Here is a 21585-nt window from a genome sequence, read left to right on the forward strand (position 1 = left end):
GGAAAGGGCTCATTGGCCTGACAAAATAGAAAAACAAGCTTCCCCTTTGCCTGTCCGCCAGGTGGGCAGGGAATATACCATGATCATGAAGGTGGTTTTCCCAGGGCGAGGCTTATCCATTGCACACCGGATGTGCTGACCCCTGCGATTTCCCCAAATGTGGGAAACTCGACTGTGTAATTTGTGGTAGTGGGGGACTGCGTTCGTGCTTTCCCCTAAAAAACAAAAAAAAAAAGGAAGAAAACCCCACTTGGTGGGCACAGCCTGGGCAGAGGGCTTGTTTAGTAGGTGTCAACTCTGTGTAAAGAATAAGGCTTGCCTTAAGAGAAGAAAGGAACAGGGGTGCCTGGGTGGCGCAGTCAGTTAAGCGTCCGACTTCAGCCAGGTCACGATCTCGCGGTCCGTGAGTTCGAGCCCCGCGTCGGGCTCTGGGCTGATGGCTCAGAGCCTGGAGCCTGTTTCCGATTCTGTGTCTCCCTCTCTCTCTGCCCCTCCCCCGTTCATGCTCTGTCTCTGTCCCAAAAATAAATAAACGTTGAAAAAAAAAAAGAGAAGAAAGGAACAGAGAAGAACTACAAACACAACCATAAAACGAGTAACAAGTATATACCTCTCAATAAATACTCTGAATGTAAATGGACTAAATGTTCCAATCAAAAGACAGAGGATGATGAAATGGATAAGAAAGCAAGATCTATCCATTTCCTGCCTCCAAGAAACTCATTTCAGACCTAATGACACCTGCAGATTGAAAGTGAAGGAATGGAGAAGCATTTATCATGCAAATGGATGTGGAAAGAAAGCCGGGGTAGCAATACTTACATTGGACAAAATAGACTTTCAAACAAAGATTGTAACAAGGGACCAAGAAGAACACTATATAATCATAAAGGGAACCATGCCAAGAAGAAGATATAACAATTGTAAATGTTTATGCACCCAATATGAGAGCACCCAAATACATAAAGCAGTTAATAACAAACACAAAGGAAGTAATCAATAGTAATACAATAATAGTAGGGGACTTTAAAACCTCACTTACATCAATGGATAGATCATCCAAACAGAAAATCAATAAGGCAACAGTGGCTTTGAATGACACACTGGACCAGATGGGTCTAACAGATATATTCAGAACATTACATCCTAAAACAGAATACTCATTCTTTCCAAGTGTGCATGGAACATTCTCCAGAATGGATCACATATTAGGCCACAAAGCAAGCCTCAACAAATTCAAAAAGATTCAAGTCAAAGCATGCATCTTTTCGGGACACAATGCTACGAAACTAGAAATCAACCACAAGAAAAATCTGGAAAGAGCACAAATACATGGAGGTTAAATAACATGTTACTAAACAAGGAATGGGTCAACCAGGGAGTCAAAGAGGAAATCAAAAAGTACATAGAGGCAAATAAAACTGAACACGCAACAGTCCAGAATCTTTGGGATGTAGCAAAAGCTGTTCAAAGAGGGAAGTTTATAGCAATACAGGCTTACCTGAAGAAGCAAGAAACATCTCAAACAAACAGTCTAACCTTACACCTAAGGGAGCTAGAAAAAAAGAACAAACAAAACCCAAAACCAGTAGAGGAAAGAAAGAATAAAGATTAGAGCAGAAATAGACGAAATAGAAGCCAAAACACAATAGAACAGATCAATGAAACCAGAAGCTGGTTCTTGGAAAAGATAAACAAAATTGATAAACCTTTAGCCACACTCATCAGAGAGACAGAGAGAGAGAGAGAGAGAGAGAGAGAGAGAGAGAGGACTCAAACAAAATCAGAAATGAAAGAGTAGAAATAACAACTGACAACACAGAAATACAAAGATTACAAGAGAATATTATGAAAAATATATGCCAACAAATTGGACAACCTGGAAGAAATGGATAAGTTCCTAGAAACATAACCTCCCAAAGCTGAATCAGGAAGAAATAGAAAATTTGAACAGACCAACCATCAGTATTGAAATTGAATCAGTAATCAAAAAACTCCCAACAAATAAAAGACCAGGACCAGACAGCTACACAGGCGAATTCTACCAAATATTTAAAGAGTTAATAGCTGTTCTTCTCAATCTATTCTAAAAAACAGAGGAGGAAGAAAAGCTTCCAAATTCATTCTATGAGGCCAGCATTACCCTGATACTAAAACCAGATAAAGACACTACAAAAAAAGAGAACTACTGGCCAACATCTCTGACGAATATAGGTACAAAAATCTTCAACAAAATATTAGCAAAACAAATCCAACAATACATTAAAAAAAACATTCACCACAATCAAGTGGGATTTATTCCTGGCATGCAAGGGTGGTTCAATATCTGCAAATCAATCAACATGACATCAACAAGAGAAAGTACAAAAACCACATGATCATTTCAATAGATGGAGAAAAAGCATTTGACAGTGTACAACATCCATTCATGATAAAAACCCTCAACAAAGTAGGTTTAAAGGGAACACACCTTGGGGCGCCTGGGTGGCTCAGTCGGTTAAGCGTCCGACTTCGGCTCAGGTCACGATCTTGCGGTCCGTGAGTTTGAGCCCCGTGTCGGGCTCTGTGCTGAAAGCTCAGAGCCTGGAGTCTGTTTCGGATTCTGTGTCTCCCTCTCTCTCTGCCCCTCCCCCGTTCATGCTCTGTCTCTGTCTCAAAAATAAATAAACGTTAAAAAAAAATAAATAAAGGGAACACACCTCAACATAATAAAGCCACATATGAAAAACCCATAGCTAACATCATGCTCAATGGTGAGAAACTGAGAGCTTTCCCCACTAAGGTCAGGAACAAGACAGGGACGTCTACTCTCACCACTTCTATTCAACATGGTGCTGGAAGTCCTAACCACAGCAATCAGGCGACAAAAAGAAATAAAAAGCATACAAATTGGTCAGGAAGAAGTAAAATTTTCACTATTTGCAGAGTACATGATACTGTACATAGAAAATCCTAAAGACACCACCAAGAAACTACTAGAATGGATAAATGAATTCAGTAAGGTCACAAGATACAAAATGAATATATAGAAATCCACCGCATTTCTGCACACTAGTAATGAAGCAGCAGAAAGAGAAATTAAGAAAACAGTCCCATTTACAGTTGCACCAAAAATAATAAAATATCTAGACATCAACTGAACCAAAGAGGTGAAAGACCTGTACTCTGAAAACTATAAAACATTAATGAAAGAAAATGAAGATGACACAAACAAATGGGAAGATATTCCATGCTCATGGATTGGGCAACAAAATAGTGTTAAAATGTCCATACTACCCAAAGCAATCTACAGATTTAATGTAATCCCTGTCAAAATATCAACAGCATTTTTTCACAGAACTAGAAACAATCCTAAAACCTGTATGGACCCACAAAGGACTCCAGAGAGCCAAAGCGGTCTTGCAAAAAAACAAAACCAAAGCCCCAAAACTGGAGGCATCACAATCCCAGACTTCAAGTTATATTACAAAGCTGCGGTAATCAAAACAGTATGGTACTGGCACAAAAATGGACACATAGATGGGTGCTTGGCTGGCTCAGTTGGTTCAGAGTCTGACTTCAGCCCGGGTCGTGATCTCATGGTTCCTGGATTCAAGCCCCGCGTCGCACTCGCTACTGTCAGCACAGAGCCTGCTTCGGACACTTTGTCTCCTTCTCTCTCTGCACCGCCCACCGCCCCCCTCCCCTGCCACCGCCCTGTTCATGCTCTCTCTCAAAAGTTAAATAAACATTTAAAAAACAAACAAAAGTAGATGCATGGATCAGGAGAACAGAATAGAGAGCCCAGAAATAAACCCATAGTTAGTTATAGGGTCAATTAATCTTCAACAAAGGAGGCAAGGTAATGGGAAAATTCTTTTCAATGAATGGTGTGGGGAAAACTGGACAGCCACATGCAAAAGAATGAAACTGGACCACTGTCTTATACCATACACAGAAATAAACTCAGAATGGATTAAGGATCTAAATGTGAGGCCTGAAGGGGCGCCTGGGTGGCTCAGTCGGTTGAGCGTCCAACTTCAGCTCAGGTCACGATCTCGCGGTCCATGAGTTCGAGCCCCGTGTCAGGCTCTGGGCTGATGGCTCAGAGCCTGGAGCCTGTTTCCGAGTCTGTGTCTCCCTCTCTCTCTGCCCCTCCCCCATTCATGCTCTGTCTCTCTCTGTCCCATAAATAAAAATAAACGTTAAAAAAAATTTAAATGTGAGGCCTGAAACCATAAAAATCCTAGAAGAGAGCCAAATTATGGCAGTAATTTCTCTGACATTGGCCAGAGCAATGTTTTTCTAGATATGTCTCCTGAGGCAAGGGAAACAAAAGCAAAAATAAACTATTGGGCCTTCTTCAACACGAAAAGCTTCTGCACAGCAAAGGAAACAATCAACAAAACTAAAAGACAACCTATGGAATGGGAGAAGGTATTTGCAAATGACATATGTGAGAAAGGGTTAGTCTCCAAAATACATAAAGAGCTTATACAACTCAACAGCAAAAAACCCCAAATAACCCTATTAAAAATGGGCAGAAGCCATGAACAGACATTTCTCCAAAGAAAAAATACAGGTGGCCAACAGACGCATGCAAAGATGCTCAACATTACTCATCATCAAGGAAAATGCAAATCAAAACCACAATGAGCTATCACCTTACACCTGTCAGAATGGCTAAAATCAAAAACGCAAGAAACAACAAGCATTGGCAAGGGTGAAAAGGAACCCTCATGCACCATTGGTGGGAATCCAAACTGGTGCAGCCGCTGTGGAAGACAGTATGAAGGTTCCTCAGAAAATGAAAAAGAGAAATACCATATAATCCAGTAATTTCATTCCACTACTGCGTATTTACCCAAAGAATACAAAAACATCAATTCAAAAAGACATATGCATCCTTATGTTTATAGCAGCATATAATAGCCACATTATGGAAGCAGTCCAAGTGTCCATCGACGGATAAATGGATAAAGATGTGGTATACACACACACACACGCATGCACACACACACACACACACACACAGTGGAATATCACTCAGCCATCAAAACAAATGGAAGCTTGCCATCTGCAACAACATGGATGGAACTAGAGTATAATGCTAAGCAAAATAAGGCAGTCAGAGAAAGACAAATACCATATGATTTCTCTCATATGTGGAATTTAACAAACAAAACAAAGGAACAAAGGGGAAAAAAAAGACAAACCATAAAGCAGTCTGTTTCTTTTTTTGAGGGGGGGGGCACAAATGAACGAGGGGCAGAGTATGGTGGGGGACAGAGAATCCCACAAGGGGCAGAGACAGAGAGAGAAGTGGGGCTCGCCCGATTCGGGGCTCATGCTCACCCAAAGCTAGGGCTCGTGCTCATCCAATTCAGGACTTGAACTCACAAACCGTGAGATCAGGACCCAAGCCAAAGTCAGAGGCTTAACCGACTGAGCCACCCAGGTGCCCCAAGCAGACTCTTAACTATGGAGAACAAACTGATGGTTACCGGGGGGGGGGGGGGGGGGTGGGTGGAGGGGCGGGGAGGTGGGTGAACTAGGTGATGGGGATTAAAGGGCACACTTATCATGATGAGCACTGAGGAATGTACAGAAGTGCTGAATCACTAAATTGTACACCTGAAACGAATAGACCACTGCATGTTAACTATCCTGGATTTAAAATAAAATAAAAATAAATAGATAAATAAATAAAGTGAGATATGTGTGAACAATGCTAAAAAAAATAAAGTAAAAAAAAAAAAATAAAAGCATCCCGAAGCTGCCTGTTACCTTTTTAGAAAGCGCTGAGTGACAGCTAACCCGGAACATGGAACGGTTAGGGTGACACTTCTTTAAAAACGGAGAATTTCCCCCTTGTGAGTGTGTAGTGAATTCTATGTGACAAACCTTCTCCAGACGGGCGAAGAAACAGACCTATTTTGAGGCCCCCAGAACACTGACATGGTTTTTATCCTTGTTATGTGTAATGTTTTTATGCAGCTGGCATGGTGCAATGCTGCTGGTCTGATTTTGATAATCCTTTCAAAACGATCACATATCCTTACGTATCGAGAAGAACAAATAAAAAGGGGTGAAAGGACCAAAGAAGGGAAAAGAAAGAGAAGGCCTGCTTTCTGCCCGGGGGCAGCCCACACCAGAGTGGACATAGCGCCGTCCTTGGACGCGTGACCTGGTGTCACCCCTTGGCCGGAACCTTTGTTCCACGGACAAGCTGCGCTGTCTCCCGACGGCTCCGCCGTGCCAACGTGTGGCATGAGTCAGCACAGCTGCCTATTCGCAAGCCTTCTGGTGTCAGGCCAGCTCTGCCTGGACCCCAGCCCCGGCCCCACCCAAGGCGGAGGAGAGGGCGAGGGGTTCCCAGGCCTGCCTCCCTGTGTGCATTTCCTGTCCTGGCACCTGCTCTGTGGTGATTGGTGATGGACATCCATTCCCCCAGGAAACCAGCCCTCACCCCCCAGGTCTGCGATCTTGTCCTGCAGTGACCTGTAGAACAGTCCAGAGCACAGTAGTCCAAGGGGCTTTGGGGTCACCAGTCTTCAGTCATGCTACGTGGAGGACAGGAACTGTTTGCTCCAATTACGCTGCTCCGAGCATCCTTAGTTTTCCTTACAGTCTCTCTTCCGGGGGAGGTGAGCACTCTGCCTGGGTGTCCCTGACAGTCCTCTGGGCCCTCAGCTCCCGCAAACAACTGCTCAGGCAGAAAATACTCTACACTCAGCAAGAACAGGCAAACCCGGTAATCCTCAGCATTCGTACGGAGTTAAGAACTGTTTCTCCCCTCCTCTGAAAGCAAGATCACGGGGACTCAGCTCAGCCTTCATCACAGACAAAAACATACACTGCCAACACAAAACATTTATCAACCAGACCTAAAGTGGCCATCCAGATTAATCACGAGTTTCATTGCTGCGAAGGGCATGCACGAGGCATTTGCTTCGCGTGTGTGCACGTAGGTAACAAAATGACTCCCAAAGGGTGACCCGAGGATCGACCGTCCCGAGGGATCCAACTCGCTGTCTCCTTGTTGGACAAAGATGGATATGAGTTTGAATGGGAATTTCCTTAGATTCTACCCACCCATGGGGCTCTCAAAGAAAATGGCAGGCGCCAGCTTCATCCAGGACACACCCATCGTAAAAGAATTAACTAAGGGAATTTAAAAGAGCTTCTTACCATTGGAAATGGTGTTAAGTTTCTTGGCCTGAAACTTTAACCCTTGGGTGCTGAGAGACCTTGCAAATGTCATTGCTGAGTTCTGCCAACGACAGTCTTCAAGGGACTGTGGGGACGAAACTGACGTCCTACGACTAGACCCAGGCAAATGTCCTGTATGCAAACAACGGAAGAGGGGGAACTCTGGAAATCACAGAATGACCAGCCACCTAGATTCCGGGTAATATTCATGAATAAACTACCAGAAGGAGATACATGAGCCCTTGTAAAAGGAAGTGGTGATTGCTAGGAGCCGGTATCGATTTGCCCATAATGTTAAGGCCCGGTAACCATTTCTCACTTTTTGAGAGGACTATTAACCTGAGGGGATTCTGAGACAGGGGGCTCTGTGTTTCGTGAAGAGAGCACGAGATTGTTCATTCCATCTCCGACCCTATGAATCACAGGTTGTAAATTGGTAGCCCACGGTGCCCTGTGTCTTGTGTGGCTCTGCCCAGCATTGATGGTGCTTTTGATTCAGTTGCTAATGTTTAAAAAGAGGGTTGCAGATGGTATCCTTGCCCCCGCTGTCCCCTATGCCCCGCCCCTCGACCGCCAGTGGCCACGTGGGCAGCAGCGTCTCCCCACGAGACTCCCCGTGAAAGACAGAGGGGCAGGGATCCAGCCTCCCCCTTCCCCTCCCCTCGCTCAGGGCACCTGCTCTGGCTGACGGAGTGCAGGCACGAGCAACCCATGCCACCTGCTGGGAGCCATAGCTTGAAGAGGTGCCCGTGGGTCCGTGGGCCCTCTTTTCCCTCTGCCACAAGAGGCACATCCAGGATGGGGCCAGCCATTCAGAGCAGAGCCATCCCAGCCAGCACGCAGAAGGAACAGAAATAAACCTCTACTGGTATAAGCCAGTTTGGGGGGCTGTTTGTTCTACAGCTCTAACCTAGCAAAACTGACTGATAGGGGAGATATCCCATAGGAATCTGGATCTTCCCTTCGTCTTAAAGAGTCAGAAGACCCATGACCCTGCCCCCCCCGACCCCCCCCAGAGCCCTCTGGCAACAAACGGCTGGAGACGAAGGATGGCTCCCCCTTCGGGGGGAGACTGGTCACCACCTGCCCACTTTATTCTTCCGCATAGCTTGCCAGCCCTTCTAAGCTTCTGACTCAAACCCCCATGGCACCCCTGCCTAACACGAGCCGCAGAGAGCCTGGGAGAGGCCCGTCTCCAGGGTGCTCCGGGCACGCGTCACCTCCTCCATGTGCTTAACCATGCTTCGGACATCGCCCACCCACCTGTCCTTCTCCTTCAGCCTCAGAACGTCTCTAAGCTCCTGGAAGGCAGTCGCTTCCTCACGGCACAAACCATAGGACAAACGGGTTGTCTCCACCCTCTCCCGGCTTTCGAGGCCCATTCATGGAAGCCAGACCCCTAGAGTGCTCCCACCTCAGCCCCAAATAGTATCTGCACACCTGCGAGACCCCACTCCACACTCCTCCCATTCCCTAAGTCCTTGGCAAGTGCTCCACAGGTGGGGGAGAGCCTGGGACACGATGGAATGAAGGTGTCACGGGTTCTGCTGCTGTGGGGACACTGCCACATGGAAGCTACCAAGTGTCTGGGAGCAAACCAAGAGTCATGAAAGACCCACTGCTGACATTTGGGTGGCTCCAGCTAGCCATCGCTGACATCCCGCCTTCCCTGGGCCTCCCCTAACTGGCGAATGCCAACCCCGCTCTTCTGAAATGCAGCAGTATAGTCCGAACACCCTTGATGTCCCCTCTCCGGGTACCACTCAGGTGCCAGGACCCTAAAAGCATAAGTTATGACATGACAGACCTGATGCCTGGGCCTCCCAAACATCCTCCCTTTGGCGGTGACCCCAGGCCCCTAGCGTATTCACAGGCACTGGTTTGGGGCAGTGATCCATCAGGGTCCCCCGTCCCCGCAGGGTCCCTGCTGGACAGTGAGAGAGGGTGAATGCAGAGCTCAGTAAGGTTTCAGACATGCACTTTTTGAAGCCACTGTTGTCTCCTGGAGCCCACGATTTTATGGAACTAGACCCAGATGGCACTCACCTCCTTAGCTGGCACAGCGAGAGCTGGGCGCCACGGTTTGTGTGGTCTTCCAGCAGCGAGGGGCCGGGGTCCTGGACCACCCCCAGGACGTGTCCATGTACTTGCCTCACCTGGTCCCTCATCTCACGCCCATGCCAACCCCTGCCGGAACGAGCCTCGTAAAACGCCCCCCTGATTATGCCATTCCCCTGCTTATCCCTCTCTTGCCTGGTTCCCATCGCTTTCAGGAGGCAGTTGAAGCTGCTTAGCACAACAAGCAAGTCTGTTCATGATCTGGCCCCACACCCTCCCCCACTCCCCACCTGCCCCTCAGTTCACACCATACCGAACCGCTCAGGGTTCCGCAAACCCACCAGGCTGTGGCACGTCTCGGGGTCACCCCTGTGCCAGGAACACCTCTCCTGGCTTCTTCTCACGGCGAGCTCCTCCTGGGTGTTGTCTCCTTTGGCAAGCTTCCCCGGGCCCCTGAGGCTAATTCTGACGCCCAGCCCCTGAGATTCTGAGCAGCCTGGGCTCAGGGGCGACAGAGAGAGCGGTTCTCACCGAGTGTTGCTGCCTGTGGCCCCCACCCCCACGAAAGCAACGGCTCCCCCTGCCTGGCGTCCACGTTGCCTTGCCATCAAATGATACTTTGCTTAGTATTAAAAATCGCAAAAAGAGTCACGCCACATCCTTTCTTTTCCCCGCCCCACCTTATCACTCTTCCTATTAGTCCTTGCGTACATCATCAGGAAGACCCTTGGGATTGTTAGTCTGTTCATTCATTCATTCGTTCATTCAGCAAACACTTATACTTCGCAGACACTGTGCTGAGTGCTTGGGAACTTACATTCTAGCGGAGTAAGAAAGATAGCAAACAGGTCAGGCGCTGAATAGTAAGCTAGCAAATAAAGACGATGTCAGGTGACGCCGCGCGTCACGAAGAAAAATAAAACCGTACAGGGGCAAATGGAGCTGGGGCACAGGTGACTTGCTCAGGCATTTGAACGGAGAGCTGAAGGACATAGAAAACCATGCAGATGTTTGGGGAAGAGCATTCCAGGCAGAGGGAACAGCAAATGCAAAGGTTCTCTGTTGGTCAGGATGACACTCGCTGTGGAGGCGACCGAATCCCAGAACTTCACGATAACAATACGGCACAATAGATGTTTATTTCCTGCTCGTGTTCTTTCCGGTGTTGCGTTGCTGGTTGATGGACAGCATGCTTTCTTTGGGTCCAGAGACTCACATGCCTTCCCTCTTGTGGCTTTCCCATTTCCAAGGGCCTCAAAGACCTCCCAGCTGAGTCGGCAGATGGGGAGTAGAGGAGGCACGAACAGTTCTTAAGACCTGCACCCCCCCCCGGTGGCCACAGACCCCACTTCCTGTTATGCCGCGGAGGTGAGAAGGAGTCAGTAGACCACCCCGAATGCCCGGGATCAGACTGGGTTGCCGCCTCCCAGCAGCAAGGCCACACTGTGGACGGGCATCCTGGGAGGCCAGCCAGTGAGTGGGGGCAGAGCCTGGCAGTTCGAGGCTCAGCCAGGAGGCGGGGGTGACTGGGGCAGAGGGAGCCAGGCGAAGCGAGCAGGTCGGAGAGGTAACGGGGTGGGTGGCGGGCAGATGATGTGGGCCCTGCGGTCACATGAAGGACCCTGGATTTTACCGTCTATGATGTGGAAGCCCTCGGAGGGTTTAGAGCGAGGCAGTGGCATGAAATGGCTTCTATTTCGAGGGGGCACCCTGGCCGCAGCGTGCAGCACAGACTGCAGAGGACAGGAGGGACACCGGTAGGCGGAGGTAGGCTAGAGCAGCCATGCAGGGGTGAGATGATGCCGTCCCGGACCAGGAGGGAGGGCAGGGGCAGGGGCAGGGCAGACCCTCCTGGAGCGACATCCAAACGACCTGCCACCCACTCCCGCCTTCTAAGCCAGGGGCTGGGGAAGGGTCACAGTATTTTAGGCTTTACAGGGCACGTCCACGCAGTGCAGCTGCTGCAGGGAGAAAGCTGCCACAAACAACACGTAAACGAAGGAGCATGGCCATGGGCCTTGTGCCAACAGAGCTGTATTTACGAAATCAGGCCCTCGGCCGGCAAAATTTTCAGACCCCGATAAACCGGTCACACGGCACTGGGCTTCCCTTGTCCTCCGTTCCCAGCCGAAGCAGGGGTGCTGACTGAGGGCTCCGTCACTGCTTCAAGTGCGTGCGACAGCCACTCCCAACGAACCGAATTTCTCTCTCGGAGTAACGCTTGGGGTAGAAGAATGAATCACGGCTTCACGCTGCCTTTGAGCAAGTTCTCTCTTGACAAAGGAAATGGCTTTTGGCAAGACCTTTTTATTATAGTTCAGGCTCATCAACTATTCTTTTATAGCGCAATACCTTTGTTATGTGTAATTAAGGCAGCAGCTGAGAAAAGATGCAAATGTGCTCTTAAAAATCTGACTTCGCAGCAGCCCAGAGCTCTGCAACCTTTTAAAAGAGCAAGTTGATGTAATTTTTTTTTAATTTATTTTTGAGAGTGAAAGAGACAGAGCTCGAGCGGGGGAGGGCCAGGGAGAGAGGGAGACACTGAATCAGAAGCAGGCTCCTAGCTGTCAGCACAGAGCGTGATGCGGGGCTCGAACCCACGAGTCTCGAGATCATGACCTGAGCCGAAGTCGGACACCCAACCGACCGAGCCACCCAGGTGTCCCTAAAGGAGCAAGTTTAAAGCGAAACACATTGGGTCTGTGTCAAAACGGGAAAGGAGAGAATGAAAGCTAAAGAAAGAAATAAAAAGACGAGGGGGCTGCAGCATGGTGTTCGGGAACTCACGCCCGTCTAGCCGTCACCCTGTGAGCTGGGCAGACTGTAAACTCCGGGGAGCGTCCTCAGTGCCAAGCCAGCCCCGTCCCCACAATGGTCCCCCTGCCCCAAAGCCAAGTGCTGTAGCTTCAGAAATATCACAGGCTGCCGCATTCCCAACTTCCATGGGTATTATCCGTTTTCGGAATTTCTTCGACTTCTTTTCACAGCGAGTTGTAGAGGGTCGCAAGTCAGAGCAACTGGGAAACAAAAGAGGAGGCCGGAGGAAGGAAGAGAATATCCCATCGCCTCCTTCGGGATGAGGAATGGAAGCCAGAAACAATCCATTTCCTTGGCACAGCACCGTCCAGCAGCACTTTCTGTGGCGTTGAAAATATTTTATGTCGGGGCACCTGGGCGGCTCAGTCGGTTAAGCAGCCGACTTCGGCTCAGGTCATGATCTCGAGGTCCGTGAGTTCGAGCCCCGCGTCGGGCTCTGTGCTGACCGCTCAGAGCCTGGAGCCTGTTTCGGATTCTGTGTCTCCCTCTCTCTCTGACCCTCCCCCATTCATGCTCTCTCTCCCTGTCTCAAATATAAACATTAAAAAAAAAATTTTTTTAAAAAGAAAGAAAATATTTTATGTCTTCACTATTCAGTGTGATAGCCACAAGTCCCTGCAGGGGGCCACTGAGCCATCAAATCACCTTCTAGGTCAACTGCCTTGTATCTACACATGCATCGCTACTCGTGGCCACTAAGCCCCGTATGGGTCAGCAGAGCTGCAGGGGGCTGGTTAAGAACTTAGGCTCACGAGCGGCGCCTGGGCGGCTCGGTCGGTTAAGCATCCAACTCTTGATCTCGGCTCGGGTCATGATCTCGTGGTTCGGGAGTCTGAACCCTGCATCGGGCTCTGTGCTGACAGCATAGAGCCTGCTTGGGATTCTCTCCCTCCCTCCCTCCCTCCCTCTCTCTCTGCCCCGCCCCTGCTCTCTCTCTCTCTCTCTTTCTCTCAAAATAAATAAATGAACATTAAAAAAAAAAAAAAAGAACTTAGGCTCAGGAGTCAGACCCAGGCTTCGATGCTCGCTGCCCACTTACTGTGACCAGGCCAGATGCTCACTGCCACCAATCCTTGGTTTCCTCACTTGCAGGCTGGGTACAATTGTGCCAACTCATGGAGTCGCTGGGAGAATAAGGTGACGGAGATAAACCGCTTCACACAGTGTGCCTGGCGGAGGACAGATACTCAGTACCTGCTGATTGTTTTTATTGCTCTCTAGGAAGTCCCTCGCAGGACCCACCTTCTAGATGTTTCAGAAAGCTCTCTCCTAAGGCACCTGTGCCGGTTTTTCCCACCGAGGCTTCCTGGGTCTTAAGCTACACCACATAAATTTGGGGAGAGGGATGAAGGAGGGCAGAAGGAGAGCCAATGGCCACGAAACCAGACCTATGACTCCCTCTGATCATCTTTGAGGAGGTGAAGACTGCTTGCTGCCCACTCAGTCTTTGGGTGGCAGTGCGACCAGCTAAAAGACCTTATTTCCCAGGCGGTCTCACAGCCAGGAGTAGCCAATAAGATGTAAGCAGACACGTTAACCGTGATTTTCACAAAGTCTTCAGAGGCATCGATTTGTATGTGCCCTTTTGCCTTCTGTCTTTTTTCACCATTCCTCCTATTTCCTATCTGGGGCGTAGACATGATGGCTGGAGCTCCAGCAGCCTTGAGGAGCTATCCTTGTGGATGAAAACCCTGAACTACTAAGAATGGCAGAACACACATAGAAGAGGCCTGGGTTCATGAACACTAGGAAACGATACCAGCCTGGGACCACTTGCCTCCAGATTTCTCTTACCTATGAGAAAGCTTTGTATCATGTTTATGCCATTACTCCTTCTATTGTCTTGCTATGTGGCAGAACCTGATGTCAACTGTGCCTAATTATTTCTGAACGGTGATTAATTCTACAAGTCTAGGTTTTTATGACACATATTTGATGAAAGAGAGAGCTTGAGATCAATTTGGTCCCTGTTCCCTCATTCTGTCTGCAGGGGGCACCTCAACCTACCCTGAAATATTAGAAATCATCTATCCTGGGGGTGCCTGGGTGGCTCAGTCGGTTAAGCGTCCGACTTTGGCTCGTGTCATGATCTCGCGGTCTGTGGGTTCGAGCCCCGCGTCGGGCTCTGTGCTGACGGCTCAGAGCCTGGAGCCTGCTCTGGATTCTGTGTCTCCCTCTCTCTCTGCCCCTCCCCTGCTCATGGTCATGCTCTGTCTCAAAAATAAATACAAAAATTAAAAAAGAAATCATCTATTCTGGCCAATCTTTTTTTTTTTTTTTTTAGTAGTCTCCAAGCCCAGTGCAGAGCCCAACGCCAGATTTGAACTCATGACTCTGCGATCAAGACCTGAGCTGAGATGAAGAGTCAGACATTTAACAAACTGAGCCACCCAGGCGCCCTGACCCCCTTTGTAACCATCAAGCCTGTTTGCTATTTGTTTCTCCATCAATCCTATGTTCCGAAATAAGCTCTCCCCCCACCATGGATTAAGTTCTAATTGGTTTACTCATCATTGACACTTAGCAACCGGGGGCCTGGATGGCTCAGTTGGTTGACGCAGTTGGACTTCGACTCAGGTCATGATCTCGCAGTTCAGTTCGTGAGTTCGAGCCCCCGCACAGGGCTCTGAACTGGCAGCTCGGAGCCTGGAGCCTGCTTCAGATTCTGTGTCTCCTTCTGTCTCTGCTCCTCCCCTCCTCATTCTCAGTCTCTCTCTCAAAAATAAATAAACATTTTTAAAAAATGACGTTTAGCAACCATAGTGGATATGTGCCAGTTGGGAGGGGGGCCGCCCAGCTGTGGCTCCTCTTTCTGTATTTGGGGAGTTCTCCTAACACAAAAGAGTCTCTGATGACCTGACACTTGTCCCCTGTCTGAGCTGGACGTAAGCACAGAAAGCTGAAGATGAGCCGGCCGGATGGTCTGACCTGGGACTCTGCACCCGGAGTGAGGGGCACACAGCGGCAGCCATGGTTTGGGGCTCATTCCTCCAGGGAGCAACATCCTGCGCCCTCGAGTGGTGGTTCCAGGGGCTCCCTGACCAGTGTCCAGGGCTAGCCTAAGCAGGTTGTTCTTTACTCAGGTTCCCCTAGCTGCTGGCCATTTCGAGAGCCTGGCCCTCCTGCGTCTCTGTTTCTTCTGGGACCAGCAGACATTGTTCCAATGGTCTTTTTTTTTTTTTTTTTTTTTTTTTTTGCTTAAGTCAATCAGACTTGGTTTCTATTCCTTGCGACCAAGAATCCTGACTGACGTACATGCTGAGCAACATGATTTTACCTGTGATACCACACCAAACTGACATCATCCCAGCCAGATAAGGAGACGGCGTTGAAATTAGCCAGTGCAGTATACTTTCTTCGGAGCTTTTAAAAATACCGAGTATTGCCTGGTCCATGTCTCCATTTTCCCCATGGTGAACCTTTAAGGACTGGGAACTCAAGCCTGGAAAACCCCTGAGATCATTGTGTTTCCTCGTTTTACAGATGGCAAATGGAACCCCAGAGAGGCAAAGTGACTTGCTCCATATGTCAGGCTACAGAAAGAACTTCCAGCGAGGGTCACTAGCTGTTCACTCTTGCACTGGTTTGGCCTGTGGATGTGCTCTCTCAAGGAACTCAAAGTCAGGTAGGAGGGAGGGTGATCTGAGTGCATGCAAAACTCCAGGCTTGTGGATAAGAGCCCTGGGAGAACCACGGAGACCCAGATGTCATGGGAAAAGGCAGGTGAAGATATTCAGAAGAGACATGTGACAGTGAGAAAGGCAGAATGTGACCTAAGCTTCAAGAACCTGTGTGCAGTGGATCAAAGCAGGGATGTGACGAGGCAGCCGGTAGCCTGCCGACGTCAACCCCCATTCCGGACCAGATGAGGCGGTATGCCCAGAACGAGGTAGGGAGCAAGAGAGGGGAACCCAAGAAGACGTTTTGTAGAAAGCTTCCAAAGTCAGAGAGCGAAGTCAGTACATGATTATGTCCTGCTTTAAGAATGAGCGATCAGGGGCGCCTGGGTGGCGCAGTCGGTTAAGCGTCCGACTTCAGCCAGGTCACGATCTCGCGGTCCGTGAGTTCGAGCCCCGCGTCAGGCTCTGGGCTGATGGCTCGGAGCCTGGAGCCTGTTTCCGATTCTGTGTCTCCCTCTCTCTCTGCCCTTCCCCCGTTCATGCTCTGTCTCTCTCTGTCCCAAAAATAAATAAACGTTGAAAAAAAAAATTAAAAAAAAAAAAAAAAGAATGAGCGATCAGAGGGGTGCCTGGGTGGCTCAGTCTGTTAAGCATCCGACTCTTGGTTTCAGCTCAGGTCTTGATCTCATGGTTTTGTGGGTTCGAGTCCCGTGTCGGGCTCTGTGCAGAGCCTGCTTGGAATTCTCTCTCCCTGTCTTTCTGCCCCTTCTCCACTCATGTTGTCTCTGTCTCTCTCAAATAAATAAAACTTAAAAAAAAAAAGAAGAAGAAGAAGGAATGAGTGCTTGGAAACGTCTGAACGTGCAAAATAAAATTTTGCAAGATTATTCATTTTAAAATGGATTCTTCACTTTATTTTTTTTTAACGTTTTATTTATGTTTGAGACAGAGAGAGACAGAGCATGAACGGGGGAGGGGCAGAGAGAGAGGGAGACACAGAATCGGAAGCAGGCTCTAGGCTCTGAGCCATCAGCCCAGAGCCCGACACGGGGCTCGAACTCACGGACCGCGAGATCGTGACCTGAGCTGAAGTCGGACGCTTAACCCACTGAGCCACCCAGGCGCCCCGGATTCTTCACTTTAAAGAAAGGAAGGCGCATTTATTTCCTAAGACATGGGAATTTCGCCTTGCTGATTTATTTTCTACAACCTTCTACTGTGGAATAATTATTCCCATCTCACCGATTAGAAACCAAGGCTCATATAGAGGATGCATCTGGTCAAGGTGGCAGCTTGTAAGAGGTGGACCCAGATGTCTGCATCCAAAGACCCCGTGTTTCCTGCCCTGCCAGACCGCCTCCCCCAGAGCTCTTTTAAATAACGAACGCTCGAAATGCATTTGGAAGGCACTTCTCATTGAAGAGACTCGATTTGCGAAGATTAGATTTGCACACGATTTCGAGAACACATCCGTCCCACAAAGCATTATGCAACGATATAAGGATAAAGAGCATGGATCCCGTACAAAAAAAAAAAAAAAAAAAAAAGAGGAAAATGATAGAGAAGTGTGGTTAATTAATGCCGTAGGAACTGAAACACTACAGGAGCCAAAGAACACGCGCTCTCGGAATATGCTACAATAAGCGGCTTCATTAGAAAGACAATTTATGTGGTAGGAGAGAGATTAGCAAGCGGGAGGGGAAAACGTGGAAACAGATTCGTCTACTAGAAAACACTGATTTGAAAATATTTTATAATGATTGATTTGTAAGCAGTCTCTCGGCAGTAAACATCCTTGGAACTCTGGCTTTGGGAGATCTTAAAAAATAGGTCAGCTTCTCCGGCTTAGACAGGTTGACGTGTGATTTTCCTCTTTGGGGGGAAGGGGCCGGCTGGGTATTTTCAAAGGCCTCCTTTAGTTTATGGTTCCCAGGTTGCACTCATGGGCCTTTCTGTGACTGTCATCTTTTAAAGCTGGTTAACTCAGGGGCTTTATTTATTTTATTATTTTATTTTTTTGCCCTCTCAATTCCCCACAGGGCTTTAACTGAATCGGACCGCATTTGGAGTCCTGTGTGGCTTTCTGGGCACCACATTTTAAAAGGGACGTTGACCCGCTCTGCCTCCGGAGAATGGAACCAAGACAGGTGGGTGGAGGTTGCTCAGAGATCAATTCTGACTCCATACAAGAAAAGCCTATCTCCTGCTATCAGAGCCCTCTCACAATGGAACCGGCTGCTTTTTGAGACAGTTTGCTCCCAGGGATTGGAAACACTGAAGCGAGGGGTGTTTTAACAGCTGTCAAAGTTGCCCTGGAAGAGATTTTTTTTCTTTCTTTTTTCTTTTCTTCCCCCCTAAGTTTCCTTTCAATTCCAACGCTGTATGATTGATTGATCATAGAACTCTTCAGTACGTTTTGCCAAGTCAATAGCTTCTTTTTCAGGCCTTTTGTCTTCACCATTAGCCCCATCTCTTTTCAGGAGGGGGAAAAATAAAACCCAAAAAGGCAGTTGGCGAAAACAGTAAAGAATGACAGTCACAGTTGCAACATCATGGTCAGTGGCAATAATGTTGCCTCACGGTGCCACGTTCCCTCCACTGGGGAAGTGGAGATGATGTGGCCTGTTGATGATCAAAGCAGATGTCTGGGGCCCAGTCAGGGTGATGGTGACAGCGCTGGGCCCTCCAAATGGTCCCTGCGCAGGTCCGTGTGAAGAGTAAGAGGAGCCCAGGCTCAGTGAGGCCACACGTCCTCTTCTAGGGTCCCCACTTGGTTGGTGGCACCTCTCCCCAGCCAGATGTGACCCTCTCCGTACCCTGCACCCCACACCACTACATTCAGTCTATCACCCATCCTGCCCACTTGCCATCCTCACATGGGCCTTTGCCCCTGCTCTTGTCCCTGCCCTGGGCCAATGCTCTTTCATCGTCTTGGCCTGGTAAAGGCTTACCGGTCCTTCCCATCCCAGGTCCTTCCGCAGGGAGGCCTCCCTCACCTTCCTGACCAGATCGTGTTCCCCTGGGGTCCAAGGTCACAGCGCCTGTGCCTCTCCTCCCCAGCATGTCTCCCATTTACAGGAATTCCTCCTTTTCTGTGACCGTTTCGTCTCTGGGATGGTGGGAACCATGTTGGTGCTTGGCATGGCGCCTCTTGAATGAATGAATGAATGAATGAATGAAGAGAAGCTGTGTGAGGTGCTCTGTGCTTCCCAGTGGCTTTCCAGAGGCCTAAGAGCCATCTGGACCCAGGAGGTGGTCATCAATATGGCACTCCAGCCCTTGAATCTCCCCTCCACCGCCCCCAAACCTCTGTAACCACCAGGTCAGAAAGTCTATTGCTTGGTTCAGCGCTGTTCTCACATTTGAGTCTCCTTTGTAAGGCAAGTAAGGGAGGAGAGGGTGTCCCTAACACCTGTGGTTAGCCAACAGTTCGATCTATTCCTAAAACTCTCTCTCTAGAAACAGTTGACTTATAAAACACTATCGGGCTGCGGAGGGTAGAGATACGGGGAAGATGTAGAAAGGAAAGGGCATGACTTTATGTACTGGATGCCACACTGTTGGTGCCTCTTGGCCTTTGCACATGGGGACCTGCTGTCTGAAAGGCGCTCCTTTGCCTCTGGTCAAAATTGGTGTCATCCAGCAGAAGAAAGCATGGGGGACTTTCAGAAGCCTTCACTGGCCTCCCCTAGCAGAGAGGCTCCATCGTCCTCTGTCAGGCACCTTGCCCGCACGTCCACCGTTATGGCGTTTATCACATCCTCTTGCAAAGCTCTGTTTATACGAGGTTGCCCTTACCGGGCTGTGAGCTCTTGGAGAGCAATGCCCTTGTCTTCACACCTTTATCCCCAGGGCCTGTCGCAGCAGCTGGCTGTATTGGTCAGGACTCCTGGTAGCAAGCTATGCAAACCAACTCGATCTCCTCACTTGAGCAAAGAAGGACGAGCCACTCTTACTTCCTCAGCATGCTCCAGCCTCTCTGCAGTTCCTACAATTTCTCACAAACCTGGCAATCTCGTGGGCGAGCTCTCCGCGGGGAATAAGCCAATAGACGTGTACTGACCACTGAGTAGTGGGCGCCAGAGGAGGAGGGAGAGAGCGAGGCAGGGAAGGATGGCAGGGAGAGCCATGCCGCAGACCCGGTGAGCTCCCGTGTGTGGTTTACCTCGGGGCCACTCTGATGGTTCCCAACTCCCCATGACCGAGGGGCGCCTGGCCCGGGTCTGTCCTTCCCAAGGACAAGCTCTGTCAATTCACGAAACTCAGGAAATGGTGCATCACCAGTGCAAACGCAGGGCTGGGCTGCTGCATGAGCGTTGGGGTCCCAGGAAGGTGCCCGCGATGTTTCAGAACCCTTCTCCCTGCCAGCGTCAACTCCACGATCCCTTCAAGTCGCCCTTACGTTGTAATAGCGCGCTTTCTTTTCTTTGTTTCCTAGTTAAAGGCTAACAAAGAGTGAATTGGGTATTTCAGCTGTTTGTGGTCATCATTAATTTCATGGTCCTCTGCATTTATTAAGTCTTATTTCCTCTCCATAATCTCCTTTCCCCTGATATTTGTAAAAGCACATCTTATTCTCCTTAATTGCTTTGGCTGGTGTGATCTAATTCTGATTTTTTTTTCCCCCACCACTCTTATCTTTTCCCGGGAAGCTTTAACTGATGCAGCATATTCTTGTTTAATTCTCTTTCTTCTCCACAGACAGGAGAGTATTTCTTTCTCCGGAGCTTTCCAACAGTCTTTGGGGAAGTTGCACTGATTGCATTTTGCTCTCCTTTACAAGAAGTGCTGTGTCGGGCTTTAATTATGGGGGGAACCCCTCCTTCTCCGCGTGCTTCTTCCCTGAAAACCACCCAGCTCTCTCCAGCCCTCCGTCTGCAGCCAAACCGAGTGTCCTTTGCCCCTCCATTTTTCCGCTGGCTGTTTCGCTGATGGAACAGACGGCTGTGCCCTGGGGCAAGAAGGAAGAGGGAACCAGAGCAGTCACATGGGCCACCTATTAGCAGCTCTGGTGCACACACTGGTGGCAGAGTGAACTGAAATGACACTCCCTACCTAGCAGGGTCATGGCCCAGGATAATTAAGCGCTCATTATCAATGACAAAACGAAACTCCACTCCTGGGCTGTTGAGAGCCAGATCCAAATGTCTACCGGCCTATTTGTCCCTTTCTGGACAATTTGTCCCATGTCTCCCTTTCTGACCTGCAGGCATCACCATTATAGCTTCCCCTGTGTATTCGGCTTATTCTTCGTATCGAACATCTATTTCATTGTGCCTTGACCTGTGGTTAGTCATTCACGTGTCTCTCTCTCTCTCTCTCTCCCCCATGCCTCTCTCTAACTCATCACCTTGCCCCGTTGCAACGGAAACATGCTTTGGATCCCACGGTCCCCATTTCTAGTAGCACCACTGCCTAAACTATTCTAGAAATATCTCTGGCTCCCTTCTTCCTCAGCCTCCATACGTGATAGTTCACCCGTGTGCATCTCTGATACGTAGCCCTTTCCATTTGCACTTGATGCCCTTGGTAAACGCCACCTGGCTGCAGTGGACACTGGTGGTCAGCCACACCCAGCCCCCTTCTCTCAGTGACCACTCTTGGTTTTCTTTCCATTATCCACATCTCCCCAGGTGGCGAAGGGAAGCTGGCCCTACCCGGCACTCTGGGAATGGGGCATGTGGCTCAGGCATAGCCCAGTCAATGCAACTCCACCCCCTGGCTAGTCTCATGGGTTCAGGGGTGAGTACTCAACAGCGTTCAGACCAATGAGATAAGAGAGGATCCTTCCAGAACAAAAAGCATCCTTGCTCTTCTGAGAGAGGCTCTCCAAGTGGGCCAGGAGGTACTGGTGGCCATCTTTACCACCATATGGAAGAGCCCACCAGAAAGTGAAGAT

The 21585-nt window shown here is 49.0% G+C and overlaps 1 pseudogene; it reads left to right on the forward strand.

Moving 5' to 3' along the window:
* Window positions 1–64: 64 nt before the first annotated feature.
* Window positions 65–218, forward strand: LOC111562192 (annotated as a pseudogene).
* The last annotated feature ends 21367 nt before the right edge of the window (window positions 219–21585 follow it).

Source organism: Felis catus, chromosome C1 (assembly GCF_018350175.1).
Source record: "Felis catus isolate Fca126 chromosome C1, F.catus_Fca126_mat1.0, whole genome shotgun sequence".
NCBI classification, from domain to species: Eukaryota; Metazoa; Chordata; class Mammalia; order Carnivora; family Felidae; genus Felis; species Felis catus.